A 21,838-nucleotide genomic window follows, 5' to 3' on the forward strand; every position below is an offset into this window, starting at 1 on the left:
TCTTGTTTGTCCCTTAGAATCGGGCTGAATTTTGTCAATTCATGGAACACTAAGCCAAGCTTCACACACTTTCTTTCATCTGGCTACTATTTCATCTAAATTGTCAGTTTTAGCAACATTGGCACTCGTTTGAATCTCCTCACAGTCCTCTTCAATTTGCCTTTCAACCCCAAAATACTTCTTCAAATTTGCAAATGGCATTTTGTCTAAGTCTTGACATGCCTTGATTTTGAGGTACTAAGAACTACTTTTTCAGCTACACTAGGAAATGAACAAGATAATGAAGGCTAAAGTTGTTTACTTTCCGTATTCTTACATACACGTACATCTTTGGGTCTTTCTTCTTGTGAATTCAGTCATTGTAAATATCAGCACATTTTCCCACCACTCATTTGCTAGTTTTTTAACTTGCTGCGCAGCTATTGTGTCATCATGTTTGTTTGATAATGAAAATAATCTTATAATGACAATATGTACATATTAGCAACTGAATTTTGTCATTGTAAATATCAGGTTAGCTAAAATATGAATTGAGCAAGACATATTTCCACACCATTGAATTTGCCACACGAGCTATTGCATGCATGCAAAGGACTCCTGTGTACGTCATTTTCTGTGTCCCATATAAAAATAAATTGTCTATATATGCGTGATTGTGCATTTCCAAGACCTCTGTTATAAATCATTTCAAGAAAGTGTGTTATGTACCACATTGGGGGTGCTATCTTCAAAGTAAAGGTCAGAGCTCAGTATTTTACATTTTCTTGTCTTTAACTTTCAATTTTGATTTTTAACTTTCAAACCATTGTAGATTATGGGATGAAACTTAATGTACTTTCACATCATCACTAGAAGGCGTGATAGGGACCAAATTAGGGATCTGTTTTCAAGGTCATGTTTATGTTTCGGTGTTGTTCATTTTTCAAAGCCCTTTCAAGTTGACTTGTCTTTGTGTTGCTCTGTCATAAAACTAATCCAAACCAAATCCATCCACTTAAAAACCATTTGAGATTAGGGGATACAACTCTTTATATATGTACATCATAAGTGTAGGTGTCTTGTGGATATTGTTTTCAAGGTCAGTGTATGTTTTCTGTTATGGTTTCTTTTCAATTCTATAACTTTAGAGATGTTTGAAATGACATGCAGCTTGATACTCCTGTGTCAGCATTAACAAGTGTCATTGAGTCTTATTTTCAAGAACAATATCATGGTATTATGTGTTGAATTTTTCAGTTATGCTTTCCACTCCTTTCTAAAATTTTAACGGCATTTGAGATGAAGCAGTGACACTTGGTATATCAATAAATTATCACTAAAAGGTGTGTTGTGGTGGTGGGGGGGCTGTTTGTAAGGTTAATGCCTCCTCAAGTCATTGTTTGTATGGTTCCAGTTACATTTGCCCTTCAGCTGCTAACTTTAGAATGGTTTACAATGCATTGCACATGTGAGTCTTGTCCTTGAGGTAACAGGTTCATACATTAAGCTTACTTTTGCTTCAGTTTCTTGTAAACTTTTCTGCACTCTCCCCTGATATCCTTTCAGATAATTAAGGAGGTTAAACTTCATTGCTTTCCATGTTTACCTAGTAACTTTACAGTTCTATAATAAAGCTCACAGATTTCATTATTGTGAACCTATGTGACTCTGCAATGGACAAAAAAACAAAGAATGAACTTGTTTCTTCTTTAAATTCGTGGCACTAATTTTTATATAGGATGGAAGCCTGTTGTGTACACAGAATGATTTATTAATGAGTTGTACATGTGTGATTTGTAGCAGGCATAAAATCTGTGGAAACTGGTTTCTTGCATGTAAGGTAAATTGACAACATTTTTGTTATATACATTTTTCATGCTGAAATGAAAACATTTGAAAAAGACACTGAACATTGGTTTGGAAAGTTTGTTTGCTTTTAACTTGCTATGTGTGCTTAGAGTTTATTTTCTGCAAGTATTTGTATTTGCGGATCAAGATATTATTTTGCTGATACATGCATGTGGCATATTTCTGCATCATTTTGCTAGATTTTTGTGATGGTAAGTTTTATTATCCATTTTGGAATTGTGTTACAAGAGAGACCAATGTATGGTAATCTTTTTTGATCCATTAGGGATGTGTGATGCAGTAAAACCTGTCTTGAGAAACCACCTGTTTAGAGAGGCCATGATCTTTATGCACATGTTTATTGATTATATAGTATGATGACCTGTTATGAGAAACCATCTGTTTTGAGAGACCATTATTTTTTGGCAGAAAAGGTGGTCTTTCAATGTATTGTAATCTTTTTGATGCATTTAAGGATCTGTGTGTTGTATGAAAGACCACTGTATGGTAATCTTTTTGATCTATTTAGGGATTGGTGTTTTATGAGAGACCATTGTATGTTAAGCCTTTTGGTCCATTTAGGGATTTGTGTTATATCAGAGACCAGTGTATGGTAATCTTTTTGATCCATTTAGGGATTAGTGTTATATGAAAGACCATTGTATGTGTGTTATATGAAAAATATGTTGGACAAAATATTCCATCTTGGGAAACAATAATTTAATCCTTTGCTTGATTGGTAATTTGGCTAGGGGCCTGTTCATCTGTTGCATATGTATATATGTGTGGTCCAGAACTGTTTTTGTATGCAGTTACTCACTTTTTGCCATGAAATGTATAGAAACATCACAAACATCAGGTGGACTTGTGTATGGGATTCTGTTCATACAGAGTTTTCCAGAGTTATGCCCCATTTTGTTCGAGTAAAGTGTATATGGTGTGTTTGACAATATTTTGATTATATCCCCTGAAGCTTGGCTAGGCAATCTTGACATGAGGTGAATATGTGATTTTTGTTGATTCAGATGTGTTTTTCCCATGATTTGTATCCCACTTTGGTCTTAAATGTGTATACTATATATGATAATTGTTTCATGTGTTCAACTAGAACCACAACATTTGATGAAATTTCATTGAAACTTGACAGGTATTATTGACACAAGGTGAACATGTCCATGTGGTTCTGTTGTCATGACAAGATGTGATTGTTTTAGAGCTAAGCCCAAAATTTTAATGTACCTAGTTTGGTTACATTTAATAGAATGACCAGACACTTGGATACTTTTTTCAGAGTTATGTCCCTTGTCATTTTAAATGTATGTATATTTACAATATAAAATGGGACCATACTTTCGCTATGCAATTAAGCGATATGCATTTAAGTGGAGCCAACTAATTTTTACATAAGCAAATTAGTCCAACACCTCTTTGATGAACTGCCCTGAAACTTAGCAGATATTTGAAATCAGGTGAACACGTGCTTGTGGTTCTAATGGCACTCTGTCTAGTTTTATCAGAGTTTTGTTAAATTATGTGGTATATGTTACTTTGTGTGTGTGTATGCAACTTCTCCTGCAGGTTTTACTGAATTGCTGTGAAACTTAGCTTATGTTATTGGCATCTGGTTATAGTGAAGATATGCATATATTCTGTTGTGTTTATTCTGTAGTGTTCTTTTTCCTGTTTGCGGAGCTATGGTAGAGTGTTGGACTCGTAATCCAAGAGTTGTGGGTATGATATGGACAGTCAGCTGCATCAGGTTGTTTTTGGTAAAGGCACTTAGTTCCAATAATTGGCACGCTGTAAATTTTAATAATTGGCATTCTATTAGCAGTAATGTTTGGAAATTGAAAACCTAACCAATCAACATCTTATGCACGGTCAGTTGTGCATGCAAATATTCTTGCTGATTTATTGTTGATGAATTGATCAAGGGGCATAACTATGTAAAGTATGGTCCTAGTCTGGTTATCATCAGACCCATTATAGTGTAGGGAGGATGAAGCTTCATATTGAATTTTCTTGAAATCAAATTAAAAAGTGCTGCAATGTTCACAAGTAGTTTGAGCATATGTTTGAGTTGATAAAGGGAAATAACTATACATGCCATATCATTGAACTCTTTCTTGTTGAGATAAAGCTTCGTAGCATCTTATCACTTTTGAGCTCATATCTGCAAAGTAGAGAAGAGATTTTGTGCTATTCCCACTGCTGGTGCCAGTGTCCACATGTGCTTAAGAAATAAAAGCATATACAGATGTGCTGCCTCACTGAATCTTGATAATTCTTTTTACCTTGATTAGTAGTTTGAAGTTTATTTCATAGCCCTTGAAGGGGGGACTGAATGAGCTTTTAAATGTTCTGCTTAAGTCAATCAGATAAATATCAACTTTCATAGTTAATGTTCTGTTGCCCCATGTATTATGATCTTCATGATTGCATTTAATAAATATTTTGAATCACTCAAATTAGATTTATTGGCTTAAATGAAAACTGCTTGTTTTTTTTTTTTTTTTTTTTTTTTTCAGGGCAGGGTGGGTGGTCTAAATTTAGATCTGTATAAAACACATTTACCTAGTAACAAACCTATATAAAAAATTGATGCAGCTTTATTGACAAGATTTGTTTACATGTATATCACGAAATAAATTTCAATTTTTGTAAAACTTTAGACTACTCAGATTTGTTTTATTATTTTTATTTTTTATACTACACAATTAAAACCTGACACCAAAAATTGATTAACAACAGCACAGTTGCAAAAGAAATATTTTGTTGTTTCTAAGTCACTTACACAGAAACAAATCACATTATCGGCTACAAAATTTAGTTTGGTTAAGAAACTATTTGTAGTCCATATATAGTGGCTACTTTTAAATTGGTGCCACCCTAATTTTGTATTCACAGTAACATGAATAAAATATACTTTTGACCAACAATCAATATCTTTTGGGATGCTGAATTCAATGATATTTCATAGATTTATTTCCCTTCGGCAGTCTCATCTCCACTATATTACAGACAACATACATTTTTGAATATATGATCTATTAAATTTATCAAAAATACCCAAAAGCCTTCCAAAACAAATTTTTAAAATTCATTAATGAATCAATGAGCTCCTGACTTTTACCATTACTTCTGTTTCTGAGGCATTTAGAAGCTCCCATAAAAGTTATTTCACCTATAAAAATAATTAATCTTGAGTCAGTTTAGGAACCTAATATAATCCAAGTATTTCATCTAGTTTTGGTTAACTTCCGTTATTGTCTTCTCTACTATTTAATTTATCATAGAACTTCATTCAAATAATTCAGAATTAATTAGTGATAACTTAAACTGATTTGTCTTTCACTTTTGTTATTATTTTGTTCATATGCAGTATTATTATTTTTTGCAAGACTAAAAAAATTTTGTCATTTTATTCTCCCTCTAACCAACTTTTGATTTTACTGTCCCTTTTTTCGGTTTTCTTTAACACGAATTTATAAATAAATACATTCAAGCTCAGAATATTGTTTGTTTTTACAAATGTTCAACTTCCTTTAATAATTCCTTTTCTTTTTCCTTAAAAAAAAAAGAACGTTCTGTTGTGAGGTCATGGATTTATAATAAAATGTATGTTAGTCTGCATTATTATTATTATTATTATTATTATTATTGTTCCCAGATTATAGGGGACCATGAAAAGCCTTGATTTTCTTGAAACCAAAAGGAATTTATAAATAGTTTTTGTTTTCTTGACAGGAAAAAAAAGATCTCCCCCTAAATTTGTGCTAGGACGGAAATAACTATCACAACTGGCCACTGTGCAGTTGTACAATTTGAACATCCCATTGTACCAAGCCTGGATGTAGACAAGATTTAAATTTGAATCACTTGTAATCTTCTAAATGGCTGGCTACCGATTCCAACTTTGATTGCTAGATGAAGAAAAATATAAAGTTTGGAATGAGATCTTTCTCAAATCGATTTGCAAAATGCGAATTATGCCAGAAGGATATTGATTTGCATGCAGTGATAGGGTGCTCAACCAAGCCGCACGATTCATCCAAAACTACTCAAATCCACCCAAAACCTTCCCAGATCCACCACAAACATGGTGTAAATTAAACGAGACCTATCCAAAACCACAAGAAACCTTGGAAAGAGTACTATCTTGAAAACATGTTAAATTATGCCGTAGTTAGTATTTACATTGGATGGAAATGAAAACGAGGGAGACAAATGTTACTGGATTTATCGCCTGCACTGGTTATCAGGTCAAAACGGACAGTCAATACGTTCCGAATGTAAACAGGCTCATTGTCAACTCAGAACAATTTTAATGTTGATATAATTATTGACAAACATTGCAACGAAGACTTTGTTGGCGCAGAACAATTAGATGAACTGCGGCGAGAACATATTATAATGATCATGTGTGATAGAGATCAAATTATGAATTATGCACATTCCTACATTTAATTTTATCAGCTTAAAAAAATATCTAATTCTGAATAATTTTTCTTCAGATTGACGGGAATATTATCCAAAAAAATATATCAGAATATTTTTTTAAAACTGTTTCTTGCTAATCAATAGTCACAACAGGGATTCCAGTTGCCATAACTTTCATTTTCATTGCTACTTTCACATTTACTATCATTTTCATAATTGATGGCGTTCTCGTTTTCATGATCTAATATAATTGTTTCAGTTGTCTTACGTGTGTATTGATAATCTTTTTTGTTTCGTATTCGTCAGATAATTTTTATCTAATGTTTTCAAACGTGATTGAAAGCGGGATGAATTTCTCCACTTCTGTATCTTTCTCTGTTGATAAAGATTGTAACATAATTTGCTGGATGGTTTTAATTAACTTGTGTTCCACGGATAGTGTATATCCACCTTCAAATTTACGATTTTTTAATGATTAAAAATCAGACATTTATTTTTTCAGGATCAGCTTGAATCTTTATGCTGTCATTTTATATTTTTTTTAATTGCAGAAATAATAGCATTAATATTTTCAAAATTAATTTTATTGTTTATATATTATAAAATATGTATTTTAAATACAATATATTAGGTCATCATTGACCGTTTTTGAGGAGACACAGCATATAATTTTTGTTTTGAGGCCGGCATAAATATATATGTGTGTGTATATATATCTATATCTATATATATATATATATATATATATATATATATATATATATATAAATTTTATTTTACAGCATATATATACTTAATTCTAAGGACGTGAAATTGACGTTGTCTACTGAGAATAACCAAGTTAAGATTTGGCTAGTGAGAATAGCCAAATTGAGATTTGTTTAGTAAGCTTTTTAGATATATACAACCTTAATTCTAAGGACGGTTCAGCATATGATCTTAATTCTAAGGACGGCACAAATACATATCGTTTTTGTTTTAAGGACGGCACAGCATATACGGGAGCCTTCTCTACCTTCAACATATTTTTGCACCCACCTATTAATCAACCCCGGGAGAGTGCAAAAGAATACCCACGTGTGATATGGTGGGGAGGGTGAATTTTTAATGTTGAAGTTCGAGCTTGGGTTTTTAGACACCCATCTTATATAGAAAAATCGCAATTTTATTGCCACCATCGACAGTTGTCCGCCACGGATTTCGATCGCCAGACCTCAAGCATATAAACCCGACACTCGAGCGTTGTACCACTGTACACATCTCACATATCTGTTGCAGAAATTATTATAAAATTACCTGTGCTGGATTCCTACAGTACTGAATAAAATTACAGCGTGAATTTATTTCTGTTTAGAAGCACATAATTATATGTTATATATTTCTGCCTTGACAAAGTCAGGTTTGAAAAATGTGTATTTCGGAATAACATCTAAAAATAACTTATTCTATTGTACATGTAACGGTGTTTTTTTTCTGCCTTGATTTTTTTTTAAAAGTTAGAAACCATACATATCCTTCTTCTAATTTGAACTATTATACAATACTGTTACTTTGCTTATATTGATTATCACACAGATGGTTAATTAATTAATTACGAGGGCAAAAATAATTAAGCTCTTCGGAGAACGATATGCAACAGAGTTATCTCCCTTCTTTGAAGTTATTTACACTAACAAGCGAGGTAACTACTGAATTACTCTGGCAAAGAGACGTGTTATCTCCTTTGAATAATATTGAAATATTTTAGAGGTATCAGAATAAATAAATAATTATTTATCTCGATTGGAAAATTTCCGGAAAATATTATATATAAAGTAATTACCGAAGTTTCGCCACCAAGAATAGAAGTCTGATAAGGATGAAATAACTGTTGTATAATAATTATTCTAACAATGATTATGATGATACAATTAAAAAAAATAGTAATATAATCGAGATAACTACTTAATTAACTCCATCGGAGAGAGTCAGAGTTATCTCTCTTCAAGAATACTGAAATGTAACTTTTTGTTTATATTTCTTTTGATAAAGCCGATTTGGTTATATTTTCTGCGACGCACTGAACCGAGCGCATGCAAATATCAAACTATTTGCCAGCTGCATTCATTGATTGAAATATCATTTCTTCGCTTTGTAGATTTAACAGCCCTGTTTGTAATTATTTTACATTTACCAGTATTACCGGATCTACAATTTTGGAGTTGTTTAATGGCTCGCAAATAATCTAAAAAATTATTGAGTTTTTTTCTATCAATATGATCAATCACAAGACCGTCTTCGTGTAAGTTAATAAATTTATGACAAAGATATATTATATTTCTCCCGGTACTGAATATGAAATAACCAGTATTAATGACATAACCGACTGTTTATTTTTAGACGACAGTCCCTGATTACACCATCGTAATTTCTGATCATTGGATGTTTGACAAACTCATTTTCCATATTATATAATACTATCATTTGTTTAAATTATGATTTGTCTAAATCATTACTTTGAAAATCTTACTAGATAATCTTCTGCACTTTTTATAACTTCATCATTATTGTCGTTTTTACCATCATAATATATCTTCAGTTCTCTGTATTTTTTTACCACCACATTGCACGCACAACTGCGTTTCTGCTCTCACTCCAATACCGCATTTCAAACACGGGTTTGGTAGTAGACTTCTATTACGCACGCTTTGTAAATTGTATCCGCAGAATTCGTTTATGCCAGATTTGTTTAAGATTGACTGGATATGTTCCTGGAGAATGGGAACGCTGTCGTGGATATGAATATGTCTTTCTCAAAATTCAAGTGGCAAATAATGCTTCACTAAATAGTTTGCTGGTCATGGAACTGAAAACTCTTCATTTTGATTTATATTTTCGTCATAAGTTTGAATTTCGCGATAAACTTAAAAGCATAGTTTCCTTCTTTCTTTCCTTGAAAAGATTTATTTATTATGAAGGACAGTATGACGAGGATTCCATGTATTGCTGTAAATAGTTATGTATCTATATGTGTGTTTGCGTCTTTTGTGTATTTTAAGGTCAATCGCTGTTGCCCTGTGTCACTGTATAGTTTGGAAAGCAGATTTCTTTGAAGAAGATAACTTGATTACATTGTCAGGCAATTTAAAGAATTCATTTTGTCTTACATGCGAAGCAAAAGGAGTCATAGTGTATCACTTTTCTACTTTGATGTCATTGGCAGTGCCAGCAAGAAAAAAATATCAAAATTATAATAATAATAATTAAAGGCAAATGGCGCCGGGACGACGATGATAGCCTGAAGGTTTTTTTTGGGCGCCACAAGACCTGGCGCCCAACCATGGTTTAGTTTTCCCAAGGCCACTGGCGCCAGGAGCAAACACTCCGTCCGCACCCCCACCCTGCTTTAGTATGCTACTGCATGTAAGTTGATATTGTCTACTTCCTCCTCCTGACATCATAGACCTAAAATCAACGTTTCTTAATCATATGCTTCCAAATATAAGTCAAGCCCAATAGCTCAGTGGACCCCCCCCCCCCCAATCAAGGTTTGATCTCCTTGTCATGCCACTTAATATTAGATAAAATGAACTAGCGATATTAGGTTAATTAGGAAAATAGTCCATTTCAGTCAGAAGAGATTCAAACTTTGAACTAAAGTAGGACATTATCATCCTTATGTATTCTGAGACGATAAAACAAGGTAGCTAGGGTGAATGACCCTTGGCTGATAATGTGATAATCTGCTGAATTGAGAAAAAATGATTGACACGTTTGAGTTATGGTGTCACATACACACAAATATAAAAACAAATTTCCACAAAAGTACTGTACTTCTTCATCCAATATTTGAGTCCAATTTTCTTCGGTTCCCAAAATTGTTTTAACAGAAGAGTTTTTTTTAGGTGATCATGAATATATACAATCAGGTTAAAAATAATATTCACCCACAAAATAAGCAGCCTCCAGATACATCCTCATCATTACCATTAGCAGCACTATCATCATTAGAGTCATCACCATACCATTATATCAATTTAGATGATTCACTTCCTTCTTGTTCTTGGTTTTCTTCTTCTTCTTCTTATAATAATAATAATAATAATAATAATAATAATAAAAAGAAATTGAAACATTTATTTATTTATTTTTGTATTTATTGCTTGTTTGTTTATTTGTCATGATAGCGATTAACTTTTCCGTACTTATTCATTTTAAAATCAACCAATAACAGCGTTCTCTCAAATAATGTATAATCCTGTCAGTTTAAAAAACTTTGGGTTTTTTTAATGAATATCTAGCTTGACTGAATTATTAATGCCATGTAATTTTATAATTCCATTCCAGTTTTTCATCTGCATATTATTTCTGGTGCGTCTAAATTTTTAATAAAAACGAAGATGGAACTTTCATAGTGATATATAGTTTTTAATGTTCCTTACACAATTATGAAAACAGAAAATATTTTGCAAGAATCATAGAGACATGATACTGGGATGATGCAGACAAAAGAAAAGAAACCGATTCCATTGCTGTCTTTCTTTCGATATATGTTTCAACAATATAATGACTTCCATATTTGTAAAGTGATGAGCCTTTAGAAAGACAAACTGTCCACATCTTCAAATAGATCAAACAAGTCAACATGGAACGTGTATCAACAATTAGCATCTCTTGCTACTTTAAGTTTGGGTCTATACGAAGTGTTACAACTCTATGGTGTTAAACTAAGTAACAGAAACAAACGAAACCATTACGTTGAAGAAAAGCTAACTTTGTGCACCATCAACAGGTTTATTATGTCAAGTAAGTTCTTGTCCTTCTCATTATTATCGTCTATTATTATTATTATTATTATTATTACTATTGATGAACGTGGTATTTGTGCTACTGTTGTCTTTAGTTTACGCCCAACTATATAAATGATATGTTAGTAAAAAGGACAAATAATGTCAATACAGTTTCTAGTCTATCGAGGCTACGCTCCATGTCAAATTATATCTTTCATCTTCCTAAGCCCAAAATGGAATTGTATAAAAATAGTTTGGCCTTCTTGGGTCCGATCATTTGAAACTGCCTACCTATAGATGGTAAAGATGCATCATCAGCGCCTTCCTTTCGTCAGAGGTGTTTGAAATGGAAGCAATCAAGATAATGTCTATAACCGGTTATGGCCAACTTTGTGGTATATTTGTATATGTATGTATTATATAAAATGTCTCTGGGCGTTCACCAGTGTGTGTGTGTGTGTGTGTGTGTGCGTGCGTGTGTGTGTGTGTGTGAATGAAAAAGCTTTCAATCATGCATGTTGGTGTACACAATGCTCTGTGTGCTATATCCACACTTAATTATTCCTGTGTATATCAATCATTATACCGTTTATGTATGATACTTGTTTCTTAACCGTATATTTGCCTCTACATAGGTAGATAACTGAGTTTTTGTACTAATTGTGTCACCTTCATCAAATAAAGACTTTATTATTATTATTATTATTATTATTATTATTATTGTTATTATTAGTAGTAGTAGTAGTAGTAATAGTAGTAGTAGTCGTAGTACAAAATGCAAAGAGAATTTAACATTGAACGAAAGGCGGAAAACAAACAGAAACGCATGAAATTAATATGCAAAAATCAGGCGTGGAGAATATATATATATATATATATATATATATATATATATATATATATATATATATATATATATATATATATATATATATATATATATATATATATATATATATATATATATATATATATATGTATGTATGTGTGTGTGTGTGTGTGTGTGTGTGTGTGTGTGTGTGTTACGAGATTCAATGGGGGCCACGAGTGGTCTAAAGCGCTCACCGTTCCAGATCACTGCCATCTCACTTCGTTCTGCGTGGGTTCGAGTCCAAGGCTCGGCTAGAGTGGGTATGTGGGAAAGCCTGCCAGTAGCTTCTCGTGGGTCGGTGGTTCTTCCCTGGGTTTTCCAGGGTTCTTCTTCCACCAGTTATACTGGCCGCCATGTATATCCAATCTTGTGCTGAAAAATGGCGTTAAACCCTAGAACAACAACAACAACAACGAGATTCAATGGAGTATGCATTGAATGAACGTTGTGATGCACAATATGAGGGCGATTATTAACTGGGAAGGTAAGGTACAGTTTGAAAGGTAAAGTATATGGTATGGAATTATTGTTTGTTATAGGATGATATCAATTACTATTTGGAAGTTATATATAAAACAGAATAATCCATTTGTCAATGAAGTGAACCAGACTAAATCGGTAAAAAGACATCTTTTATTCTGCATATTAACCTCGATGGTAAGAAAGATAAAGTACAGTACTGGATATTTGCTTCCTTATGATAATATGAACGAATACGTTTAATCTATATGGCGTATTTTGTATTCAACGCATAATAAGTATTTATTAATTACAAAACATCGCATCAGTTGTCAAAAGGAGACATGACTGCCATCAAAGTATTTTTCTCATTGAACTTAAACCCTGTGACGGCATAACATAGAATAGCTGTTGATGTAAATCAGTTCTAGACCAGTGTGGAATGTCTGATTACATTCTTTGTCAAGAACATTTGAGTGATATTTAAAGCTGATTAGAATTAGGCTAACACTACATCACCCCTCCTTAGTGTGTTAACATTTGAAATGAAATATGATCTGGTGACCGTATTTCTGAACAGCTGCTGTACGCTTCATTTTTACAAGTTCTGTCTCTCATATGGGTTTCACAATCTTCTCGAACGTGTGAAATATCAAGTTTGCTTGATAAATGCTGACTTGCTTTCATCGAGAGTCAAGTTTCAGGGTTTTAAAAAAAATCACCCGGACAAGCTCTGATACTTTGGTAGGCATGGAATTAAATGTCTCTTTTTTACGCCTTATCTCTCCCTCATCCGTTACTACCATGTATGAACCAGGTGTAGATGCCTCAGGTTTAACAATGCCTGAAGAAAAGTTATCTGTTACGTGTTTAGGCTCGAATAAACAGTAACACAGAAAGAGTGAAAAGAACAAGCTTTTTTAAAAATTTAACAAATAATTCATTTCCCTGGAAAAATTCTGTAAAAATGAAACATGAGAAGAACTTACGGTTTCAAGAATCAAAGCCAAAAATAATCCAAGAATAATCCACGAATTAAATTGCAGAAGTCCTAGCAATAGATGTTCTAAGAATTTCAAGTTCGAATCCTGATGGAAAATCCAAGATGGATGACGATGACGTATGCTGTAGGTAGTCTGTACTGTAGTGTCTTTTACAGTTCCTTGTAGAAATACAAATAATGACACTCCGGTGTTGGAAATCCAAATTAAATTTTTAAGCAATGTCTTTCCAAAATTTATGTCATAGCACTCATCAAAATATTTCCAGAGAAAAAAGAATTAATCCTTTTGAAATCCAACTGATCTGAAGAAAATTATAACTCAAAATCTGCTACAACAAAATAACTTTACATCAGTGTAAAAAGCCAACAAAAAAAACCCTGAGAAATCTCTCTCTACGCATCTTTATTAAAACTAACAAATTCACAGTAATGGAAAAACTGGAATTGCGAAATCAAAGGGGAGGTGACTTGATCGTGTTTATGTCACGTACACCAAAAATGACCCTGACGAAAACCGATCATTTTACTCTAAGAAATAAAAAATAAAAAACAATTGTTTATATTTTAACGACAAGGTCCCATCATGACCTTGGAAACAACCAATCATTTTAAAATAAAATAGAACTTGTTTACGAAGGTTGCTATAAATTCTGAAACAATGTCGGGATTTAGATCAATGCCTGGTGTTTATAAACTAACAGTCAAGGTCAAACTATTTTCTGAAAAAAGTATCATCTCTAGTGAATAAATTTACATTCTAATGACATATAATAGAATCCAAAATTTAAAACTGACAAACAATTAAATTAAAATAAATATGAATTAATTCAAATATACGTAACATATCTTTGATCCAAGCTTTATTTGTTGCTGGAAGTGTTTTCATATTTTGGGCGCGATGTCGAAGTTCATAATGTCTCTTTTGAGCATTTTATAGTTTTCCGATTTCTTCCGTTTCTTTAAAGCTTGTCGTTTTGGCTGCCTGTTTTCTTGTGCCTTTGGCAGAGTAGCTAGTAATTTTCTTCCCATCAGTAATTCAGCAGGGCTGTCACCATTCAGTAATGATGTTGCACGATAATGTCAAAATAGTTTTGTAAGGATCGTCTGCCTTTTTTATAGCATTTTTGTCATTGTTTGAACAGCTGTTGCAGCAAGACCATCATTTTGTGAATATTTGTTGGACTACTTGTAACAAGCCCGAATCCATGATATATCGCAAATTGAGCATAGCGGATGTGTAATGCAGACGATTATCTGCAATTAATATTTAGAATTTTTTTTGAAGTGATTCTGGTACGACCAAGCATGTACCTCTCATTAAGAGACTATTTTGCACTTTAAATTCACCTCTATCTGACCAGTACGATTCAAATTTTCCTTCTATACCCGATTTTTCTGGCCACTCCTGTTAAATAAAATCGGCTTATTTCCATATTCAGCTTTGATCTGCACAAGTGGGGTATCTGATACGGGCAAATTGCTAACCACGAAATTAACATAGGCATTAATCTTGGACTAAAATTTTCTGACACTCTCACAGTGATAACTTAAAGGTGTCCTGGATATAGCATCGGCCGTTAATAGATTTCTGTCAGCAAGATGAACTATAGAAAAGTTGAATCTCAACAAACGCATCTGACGCTTTGAATTCTAGAAGGTAGATCTCCCAAGATTTTGTGCTTATTGTTGGTACTAGTGGCTTATGGTCAGTTTCAGTTTCAGTTTCTGACACTCCCCCCCCCCCCCCAGCCTTGTCTCAGCATATATTCCTTTTCAGGACTTAGAGATGACATCTCATTTTTCTAAATATAAAAGTCTGGTATCGTGTTTTCACTGTCTTCCCTTCATTTTGTTATATGTTATGAATAATAGTATAACAATTTTGGAAGTAGAATTTTGACGAGGTCAGAGCAAACTCGGGACAGACATGGCCACAATCACGCTCGCTTAATATGCAAGTGTAACGCACATAATGGAATCCTGCCCCCTTAATGACCAACTTAAAGTCAGTTTTCACTAGGTGCATTACGTCATTTTCGGCTGACCAATGTGAGGGCAGTATTCATTCTGTTCCTTACACTTGAGTAGTGAATAGGGATAGTATAGCGACAATGGGAATTAGCATTAAAAACACCCTTGGGAACATATAGCGACAATGGAAATTTAACATGGAGAAAAATCGTGGGAACATATAGCGACAAGGGAAATTAACATGGAGAAAAATCGTGGGAACATATAGCGACAAGGGAAATTAACATGGAGAAAAATCTTGGGAACATATAGCGACAAGGGGATTTCAACATGGAGAAAAATCGTGGGAACATATAGCGACAAAGAAAATTAACATGGGATTTTTTTTAAAAAAAAAAATAAAAAATAAAATAAAAAAGGGGTAGGCAATTGAAAAGTCATTCTCTTTTCGAGAAATATGGCTGGCCCTGAAAAGGGCCTTTGGGTTTTATGTTAATGTATTCATTAACATAAATGGCACCGCATTGGTCTTCTTCTTGTCCTTAGGCTACGTATTACTGTTGGTCAGTACATCAGCACTCTTTTCAGGCATCCTTGTCTTTCGACGTAGATCCTACGTATCCACAGGCTGGTGTTTGTCCTGTGGACAACGGTCCACTTCGATCGGACATACATGAGCAAGTCTGTCCGAAACATCATGGAAGACACAAGGGTGGATGACTCAACTGTAGTCCACATCTTGAAGCGACGAGAACAGGTGAATCAATGCATTGAACGGCGCTTATTTATAGGCGGAGGAAGGATTGAAACGGATTGAGTTCATTTACCAATCCGAACACGCGTTACAGAATTCAGTCAGCTCGCATCCAATCCGAAGAGAGCAGTCTGTGACGTCACGTAGTCTATATAGATTCGCTAGCGCTTGTGTGCAGTCAGTCTATGCGACAGTGATTCAACATGACGGAAACTCAGAAAACGATCCATTGGGGTGCACCAGCAGGGGAGACTGCCCAAGGGAACTCGGACTTACTTTCAGAAGAGGTGAATTGGGATTTTGTGGATTTTCTCTCCTCGCAAGAATTTGTTCCGGAACCTTCGTTACCTTCTTCATTACCGCAAGTGGAGAATTTTAGACAGAGACAGAAAGAAGAATTGGAGAAATTTATACAACGACAAAAGGAAGCGGAACAGGCTTTTCTCCTACAGCAACAGCAACAAGAAGAAGAGGTAAGAAAAAAACAACAGCAACAACAGCAAGAAGAAGTAGCAGCAAAGAAACAAGAGGGTGAAAATCAAACGGTCACGGTACTGTTGGACATTTTAGCGGAGTTAAGAAGTCTGAAACAAATGTATCAGACTTCTTTATCACGACCGAAGAGAATACGACCTTCCCGAGCTAAACACGTCAACCCTGTGACTAAGCCTACCGTACCACCCTTAGTGATTTCAACCCAATCATTACCATCATCATCAACATTACGCAGTCCAGAAGTAGGCCTTGGCCGTGGCAAAGGCATAAGGCAGTTAAAGTTGATTGCTTAAACTCACCCCTTCACCATGAAGAAAAAAAAAGGCCCTTTTAAGGGCCACCCACATTTCTCGAAAAGAAATACAATTTCAATTTGCCAATAACTCAAAAATAAACCCCACCCATTTTACCCTTATAGTACGTGTCTTTGTATGAGTGCGTGAGTGTAGCTTCTTATTTTAAAATCAAAACTCAAAGACACTTACCTTATATCATTCATTTATTCTTTTATCCATAGTTACAATCCAATTCACAATTCACAACACTCTAATTAAAAGTTCATTGACTTCTTCTTTCTCCTTGTTTAGTCTCTCTGTTTTTTGAATTTCTTCACCGTCACACTCTTTTCCTCTTCTTCCTCCTCATTTTCTTCCCTTCTTCTTTTCTTCTCCTGTTTCTTTTTCTTCACCTGTCTGCTTTCTTCCTCTGAAGAATCCCTCTCTTCTTCTGAAGAATCCCTCTCTTCTTCTGAAGAATCCCTCTTTTCTTCTGACTCCTCTTGTTTCTTTTTTGGGCAATCTGGAGACCAATGTCCTTTTTCTTTACAATAATAACAGGTATCTTGACTTTTGTCTTTTTTAGTCCCTGTTTTTGTTCTTTTTTGACGGTCTGGACACTCTGAAGACCAATGCCCTTTCTTCTGACAGATATAGCAAGTATCTTGAGTTTTATCTCGAAAGGAAGGAGAGTAGTCCGTAGGCTGGTCTGAAGAGAATTTTCTAATGACCCCTCGCAAAGCTCTGACGAAACGTTCCATCTGGTTAGTCTCTTCCATCGTTGTACTCGGTTTGAGAGTGAAATGAATAGTGAAAGGATAAGACACACACTCTTTTATATACGCTGGTCTGCTATGACTATAAAGTAGCTCATGGTGTTTGAACTTGAGTCATTAGACTTTTTGCTTTCAAGATGAAACGATCCCATTCATTCGAGAAGAAAGAAGAAGAAGAAGAAAGTAAGAGGCAGAAACGTGACCTATCGCCTCGAACCAGGGCTGAAATCTTGGCACAAATTCATGCCAGTGATTTTGAAGAGGACATGAGTGAACCAGAATTTGAAACCTCTAAACCAAGTTCACCAACCTTAGTCAACCCTGAAAAATACTATTCCATTCGAGAGACGGAAAAGCGCTCCTCTAGAAAATTTAGAACCACGGCTTACAAATACACGGTGAAGTTTAAAGATTTCAAGTCCGAAGTACCGTTAGAGAAAGCAGAAGGGTTCATCACCGGAGTGTGGGATTCTCTGCTCACTGCACTCAAGCGACAATGTCAACCCAAAGAAGACGACCGCTTGAGACTTTCCATACAACACGACGGTTTGAAATCCCCTGTTTGGATCGAGTTTAGCACCCCTGCCGAATTGACCGCTTCCAAAGTCATGGACAAGATTCAACACGTGCAACAATCTAATGACCAGTTTGACATCACCGATGGAAAAGCCACATTGGACATGACCCACGTCTCTCCTCCTCAAGGGACCGGACGCAAAAAGATGTTATTGGTGAACGACCTTCGCAGCATTAAGCGTAGCCTTGTCCAAATTCACAATCCTCATGACCAGATGTGTTTAGCCCGTGCCATCGTGGTGGGACGAACTTATGCCAACAAGAACGACACGGTAGAATGGAAAAGAACCTGGAAAACTATTCAACGATCCGATCGAGCCAAACAACGAAATGAAGCAAAACTCCTGTTACAACAAGCCGGACTGTCCAAAGACACACCCTGCGGCATTCCTGAGATGCAAAAATTGCAAGATGCCCTAGCTCCACGATACACTTTGAAAGTGCACCCTCAAGAAGTGCGCGGGTCTCTGTTGTTTCGAGGGCAAGACTTTAAGGACGGAAAATACATTCATGTTTATCATCACGATGACCATTTCGATACGATTACCAGTATCACCGGATTCCTGGGATACGGTTATTACTGTGAGAAATGTGACCATGGTTATAACAATCGAGAGCAACACAAGCATTGTGGATCGAAATGCTCAGGATGTTTGGCCTCTTCACCCTGTCTGAGCGAAAAACCAGTGCCTTGTTCAACTTGTCTGCGCACGTTTGTCAGCCCTACCTGTTACCAACAACATCTGAAAACGCAAGGTTCACAGAAGAAATGTGCTTGTCAACTCCTGAGATTGTGCCCTACGTGTGAACAAGTCATATGTACCAATGCTGCCAAGGCACACGTATGTCGAGGAAAGAAAAAATGTCACATTTGTCACCACATCGTGGACTTGGAACACGAATGTTACGTGCAAAAATACCAACCCCCACCAGAGAAAGAGGACGGTCACAAGAAGAAAGGCAATTTCATCTTTTTCGATTTCGAATGCATGCAAGAGACCGGCATTCACATTCCTAATTTCTGCGTGGCTCATCGAGCGTGCGAGAAGTGCATTCAAGAACCTATCTTCAGTCATTGCCCTCACTGCAGCAAGATTCCTGGAGGGCGTGAAAAAATCTTTCGGGGACCGAACACGTTAGCCAATTTTGCCCAATGGGTCTTAGACCCCGTCGACAAGACGTGGAGCCAAGAGGACATCGAACGTTACGGAGATTGTCATCGTCATGCCACGGTGATGGCTCACAATTTCTCCGGATACGATGGACAGTTTCTTCTCAGATACTATACGGAACAAGGCACCGAACGTCCTAAAGTCACTTTGAACGGAGCCAAAATCATTTTCATGCAAGTGGGACAAGTACAGTTTAAAGATTCGATGAGCTATTTGGCCATGCCTTTGAGTCGAATGCCTAAAACGTTTGGAATGACAGAAATGGCTAAAGGGTACTTTCCACACTTTTTCAATACGGAAGCCAATCAACACGTCGTTCTACCCCATTTACCAGAGGCTCACTATTACGACCCCGACAACATGCGTACCGAACAACGAGAAGCTTTCTACGCTTGGTACCAGGCTCACGCCTCGGACCCTTTCGACTTTCAGGAAGAAATGTTAAAGTATTGTCGTTCCGACGTGGACATTTTACGACGTTGCTGTGGAAAATTTCGAGAACTGTTCATGGAACACGGAGGGGTCGATCCTTTGAAAGAAGCTTGCACCATTGCCAAAGCGTGTTCCTTAGTGTATCGACAACGATTCATGCCTGAAAACACCGTGGCTGTCATCAGTCCTCAAACGACCCACTTTGTCAAGCGTCAATACTCGGTCAAAGCCCTACGTTGGTTACATTACTTGTGCGACAAGGAAGACAAGTGGATTCAGCATGCTCGCAACGGAGGGGGCGAAAAGACCATCGGAACGTATTCGGTCGATGGCTGGGACTTAGAAAACCCCAAGGTCGTGTATGAGTTTAACGGTTGCTTATTTCACGGATGTCCCGTCTGTTACCCTGACCGTGGCACTAAAAATCAGTTTTTACAACGAACCATGGAAGACTTGTACCAGGACACTTGTCAGCGACGCCTAAAGTTAGAACAGCAAGGATACCAAGTGGTGGAAATGTGGGAACACGAGTACGATCACCGTTTGAAAACCGATCCCGAGTTTAAACGCCTCGTGGAAAGTTACCAGTTCATGGACCCGCTGAACCCGAGGGATAGTTTGTACGGAGGAAGGACCAATGCCACCTGTTTGCTGTACCAAGCCGACGAAGAGAAAGGAGAAGAAATCAAATACTTGGACGTGTGTTCGCTGTATCCCTACCTGTGCAAATATTGTCGCTTTCCTGTAGGGCACCCGCAATTGTTGACGGAACACATCGACCTGAAAAACATTCGACAATACGAAGGCTTGATCAAGTGCAAAGTTTTGCCTCCCACGAACCTATACCATCCCGTCTTACCTCACCATTGTCAAGGCAAATTGATGTTTCCCTTGTGCCGTACTTGTGCCGAAACGTGCAACCAAGATCAACCTTGTCAGCACAGCCAGGAAGAACGGGCCTTGACGGGAACCTGGGTCAGCGTAGAATTGTTCAAAGCTCTGGACATGGGATACCAACTGTTAGAAGTGTACGAAATTTGCCACTTTCCCAAGACACAACAGTACCGCAAGGGTGATCCCAGTCAGAAAGGCATTTTCGCAGACTACGTGGATGCCTTTTTGAAACTGAAGCAAGAAGCCAGCGGCTATCCTTCCTGGTGTCACACTCCCGAAGACCAAATAAAATTCAAAGAGAAATACTACGAACAAGAAGGCATCACTTTAGACCACATCGAGAAAAACGAAGGCAGGAGATCGTTTGCCAAAGTGATGTTAAATTGCTTGTGGGGTAAAATGGCACAACGACCGTGTTTACCCAAGACGGAATATTTGACAGAACCTTCCCGCTACTTCCAGATGATTCACGACAAAACCAAATACATGAAACACGTGGACGTCGTTCGAGAGAATTTAATCTTGGTCAATTACGAAGAAGATCTGGACTTTGTACAAGACGACCCTTTTGGAAATGTCATCATTGCGGCTTACGTGACAGCTCATGCTCGCTTGAAATTGTACGAAGCTTTAGAACTGTTAGAAGAACGCGTCCTGTACTTTGACACGGACAGTTGCATTTACATCCATCACCCGATTCAACATCACCCTAACATCGAAGGAGACCGTTTAGGAGCCTGGACAGACGAGCATCCCGACGACAAGATTCTAAGTTTCGTCAGTGGCGGTCCCAAAAATTACGGTTACGAATACCGGGACAAACAAGGAGAAGTGCACACGACGTGCAAAGTGAAAGGACTGACTCTGAATTATCGTACCAGTCGAGTGGTCAACTTTGGGGTATTGAAAGAAGCCTTGCAATCGGGAGAGGATCTAAACTTTAAAGTGACCACCTACCAACCGAACAAAATTGTACGTTTAGCCACTCACCACATCGTCAGTCGACCCTTGGAAAAAGTCTATCAAATTGTATACCAGAAGCGAGTTCGACTTCCCAATCATTTCACCTTACCGTATGGACATGTTGGTATAAAACATTGGTTGTAAGAGGATAGCCACCCACC

The sequence above is a fragment of the Sinohyriopsis cumingii genome, chromosome 12, assembly GCF_028554795.1.
Source record: "Sinohyriopsis cumingii isolate HCF-2022 chromosome 12, ASM2855479v2, whole genome shotgun sequence".
NCBI lineage: Eukaryota > Metazoa > Mollusca > Bivalvia > Unionida > Unionidae > Sinohyriopsis > Sinohyriopsis cumingii.